Source organism: Magnolia sinica, chromosome 12, assembly GCF_029962835.1.
Source record: "Magnolia sinica isolate HGM2019 chromosome 12, MsV1, whole genome shotgun sequence".
In the NCBI taxonomy this organism is placed as follows: Eukaryota; Viridiplantae; Streptophyta; class Magnoliopsida; order Magnoliales; family Magnoliaceae; genus Magnolia; species Magnolia sinica.
Window position 1 is genome coordinate 32,914,104 of NC_080584.1, and position 4,531 is coordinate 32,918,634.

The 4,531-nt window shown below is 39.9% G+C and overlaps 1 non-coding gene across 1 annotated transcript; it reads right to left on the reverse strand.

The window, feature by feature from the left end:
* Window positions 1-2,391: 2,391 nt before the first annotated feature.
* On the reverse strand, window positions 2,392-2,498 carry LOC131222105 (small nucleolar RNA R71). Its single transcript, XR_009159812.1, has one exon. It is a non-coding gene; the product is annotated as a small nucleolar RNA R71 (small nucleolar RNA).
* Window positions 2,499-4,531: the final 2,033 nt, after the last annotated feature.

Sequence of the window (4,531 nt, forward strand, 5' to 3'; positions counted from 1 at the left end):
TAGGATCTATCTCAATTCAATGACAAGTTGATTCACTTAGTTCCCTAATCAGGTCAAGATCTAACCTGACCTTAACTGAGTTCTCTCTAAGGTGAACTGAAGTGCCGAGATCAAAGACCAGTTACTTTAGTGGGTAGCTTGTCCTATACTCTCAACTCGACTAGTTTATTGGGTGAAGATTCCAACCGAGTCGTGTTCTCAAGGTCCGCAATCTGACTCGCCATGAGTCGTGCCTCAATCTCATCCATGCCATCAGCTAGAGCCAGTCTCAATTAGGTCTTATCACTAAATCCCCTTCGTTTCAACTAGCCTTCCCCTCAACTCATTGGTGAGTTGACTCAGTGGACATCCAACTGAGTTAGACTCATTTTACCTTCAAGTTCCATTGTCTGGAACCATTTGAAAAGGCTTTCAAGAACACTACCAGATTCATAGACCAAAGGAACCTAAGGAAGACCCCAGGTATTCCTCTCATCCACCTGGTCTTTTAACTAGATACCCAACTGAGTTGACTAACTCGCTAAAATGGGCAAACAGGGAATATCCATTGTTGCCTATCGTGAAGAACTCTCCTACCCCCTCTCAACATAATTCATGATTCATAAACCCTTAATCGTACAATCACACAAGGAAGACATTCATCTAAGGTGAGAGATATCCCAAATGGAATTCTAAAATAGTGTTAAGTTTAAAAGTGTAGATGTTGGTCTTACTTCCTTTTAAATTAATTTCACTAATCATGTGGGGATGTTCATATCTCATTACTCTAAGATATATTATAGAAGTTTGTATCATACTTTTTGTACCATAATTAGAACTACCTAGTTATATGTACACTTTCACTAATTATGTTAAGAAGTAGTAAATCTTGTTTCCATTTAAATGGTAAGTTTACTCCATAAATCATTTTATATGCTAGAATCATTTTAATTTGAATCTATGGTGTATAAAGTCTTAGAATAGTACACTGTTTCTTTCATTCCTAATTGGCTATGTTGAACGTGAGTAATATGCTAATGCCTATTTACCCAAGTCCTATATATAATAATTAGGTGATTAAGACTTAGTCTTGCATTCTCTAAGTTATTCTAGTAATTGCAAATTTTGAGGCATAGTTAGTAACTACAAGTGTGAGGATGCTTCAATTCATTCTCAAGTCGTATAATGAACCCTAGGTGTGGAATGTCACCTTTTGTGAGATGTAGAATAAACTTGTCTCAAATTTAAATGCTTGATATGCCACATTTATGGGCCCTCACTTAGAGAAAGTAAAGTATTTATATTGAGCTCATGTTGAATGTTCGATATCCTATTAAAAGACCACAAGCCTTGATCATGTTTATGAGAGCAATCTTGTTAATCCTATGGAATGTGCATGGGTATCATGGTGCATAACATCCATGCATGACATATGAGTTTTTCCGTGTGCTCAATGTAAGCCACACTCTGTTCGATTTACTAAAAGTTTTATCACTTCAGTTTAATTCACAGAACATGTGCATTCGGGTCACTTTGGGTGCTCTCCCTTTGCATGAGGCTTTTCCGGGATTAGACACTCCTTGGGCATACCCCGTGTATTTTTCCAGGAGATATCCTTGGGCGCACTCACCCACATGTTCTTTTCAGGGTGGCTAGCTCTCCTTGGGTGTACCTTTGTGTATTTTTCTGGGTGACTAGTTCTCCTTGGGTGACCCCTTTATTTTGACAGCTGGATGTACATCCCTAGATCTGTGACTTTAGATACATTCATACATCCATACATTTATTTACAAGTTCATGCTACCCTCCTTGTGATTGAATATGTTGGTTTAAACTATTTTGGATGAATTGATATGCATGAATCCTTGCGAAAAATTCCCACCGAATTTTCACTCACCCAATCGTGCGGTTACACCAAATAGATGCAGGGATGATGACAGGTGGAGACCCCTACGATGGGACTCCTAGTGTAACTAAGGAGGAATACGGTGAGGAAGAACCATACAATGAGGGTGTCGAGCTGCTGGAGCTCCATTAGAGACTTGAGATCTACTTCTTTACATTTTAGACTTTTCATTTGTTTATCTTTTCGTTTTGTAATTAAATCCCCTGCTGAGGGATCTTACTCTACTTTCTTACTCCCACTCACGTATGTTGACCTCTTTTATTAATTTATACAGTAGTTATATTTTGATGTTATGAAATGAGTTAGTAATTAGATGAATCGTAGCTTCATTTTATGATGTAATCCTTGGGTTCTCGTACTCGAGCGATCATCCTCGGGTTATGAGAATTAGAGTGTTACAGAAAGCTAAGACGTGGTTGCATTCACTACGTCCCCGATCTATTGACACATGGAATGACATGATAAGGGAGTTCATAAAGAAAATTTTTCCACATCTTAAAACGAACATCCTTAGAAAGTCAATCATGAACTTTGCCTAAAAGTAGGATGAAACATTTTTCCAATGTTGGGAGTGGTTCAAGGATCTTATCAGTTCATGCCCACAACGCGGTTTTATAACGTGGCGCATTACACACTTTTTCTATGATGGACTGACATCTTCCATGCACCAATTGGTTGAGACAATGTGCAATGGGGAATTCATGAATAAAAATGTTGATGATGTGTGGGACTACTTGGATAGACTTGCTGAAAACGCACAATTATGGGACACTTACCCAAAATCAAGCACCACTTCTAGGCCCACTCAATCAAAGGAGGGGTGGATTATACCTTCTAAAAGAGGATGATGATATCAATGCTAATGTGACTACTCTCATAAAGAAATTCGAGGCCATGGAACTAAAGAAGGATAAGGTTAAAGAAACTGTTTACGGTATTTGTGCTTGTAATGTTCACACAACTGAAGTTGTCAAACAATACTTGCCTTTCAAGAGGTGTTAAATGAGCAATCCAATGCCGTGAATAATTACCAAAGACCTTTCAATGGACCTACCTCCAGTACATACAATCCTAATTGGAGAAATCATCCAAACTTCAGTTCGAGGAATGGACAAACTGCTACTATAACGCCCTAAATTTCGGGGGTTGAGCAAAGCTCAACTCCTGAGATCCAACGCATCACTTATGCAACATAGATAATGATATTTAAATGTTGTCCATATTAGTGTATTTAACATGAGTGAGATTATACTAAAACGGCATATCATACTCTAGAGATTATGTAATTTAGCAAGCGGAAGACTGAAATATATGTATCGAGATAAGTAGGCGGTTATTAGCCTCCAGAGTATGATAATGTAACAGGGTTGAATACATACATGTTTTGTTTCAAAATATACAAAATGTCAAAATGTAAAGTGTTCGACTAAATCATATATCCCTGTGATCCCGTCGAAGCAGCACGAGGTCTACATAGACCCGCCTGAAAGCTAGATGTAGGAGAATTCCTCCTCCTCATCCATATAGTCCTTCTCCATAGTATAGACTCCATCGTCACTTGCTTCTAAACCAGAGTCTGGTTGGTGTTTTAAAACACCATCCTAGGTGAGAATGAGTAGCTAATTCAGTGGAACTATAAAGCAAAAGTTAACATATTATCAAGTCAATTAAGCAGTAATGATAAGGCAATACAACAAACATCTTTAACTACTCTTATTAATGCAGGGATGATATACTGTAATAATGCATGCCCTCGACTACACTCCCTTAAGCGACTTCATCAACTATTCGCGCATGGCAAACTCCTTAAACGTGCGCTTCCTCGCCAAAGCACATGCAATGCAGTGCGTGGTCGTGTTAGCCAAGTAATTAATTAGACTTATTTGTACAACAAATTTTAGAAGCTAATGTACCTCCCTTTTATATCATTTACCCAAGCAGGATCCATCTAGGGTCGTCAATCCTAGTTAATCACATACGATAGGCAAGTTGTAGGGCATCACCCCTAATGAAAAGCAGTCGATAGGCAAATTCAAAAGTTTATACTCGAGGTCACACTACCAACGCCCTACCAACTAGAGCGCTATTTTCGAAGAGGGTCCGGATCAGACGGTTCACCCCAACCCATGCTAGGACCGCAGCGAGGCTGCGCTATGTAGGCCGACACCTCGAACATGGTGTCCCATACCACCATACCCGGCTCACAAGTTTGGGTTGCTCACTAGTCATTATGGGGAGGCTTGTCACCCCAGTGTAGGCCGACAACTCGACCACAATGTCCCATACCACCATGCCTGGCTCATGAGTCTTAGCGGATCGTGGTACCATGGTTGAAATAGGTCTTTACATTGGTAAGGGGTACCTTAGATTCAAGCAGTAGTGCCCATACATGGTGAACATACAATAGGCCAATCGGTTTGTTAGGAAAGTTCGATTGGTATGGGCACACGCTGATTTAATTGACATGGAGTGCATAAGCACCCTGTGTGGCCTAACCAATGTCGAAAATCTTCGTGCAACCCGGATTCATCGGTTTTTCCCAAATGTGGCGTGACTAATTCAGCCATCCGAATAGGAAAAGTTACTGATTGCCTGAGCTACGCGGCAGCCCCAATCTTACTTAGATGCAGCAGATCAATACATGTG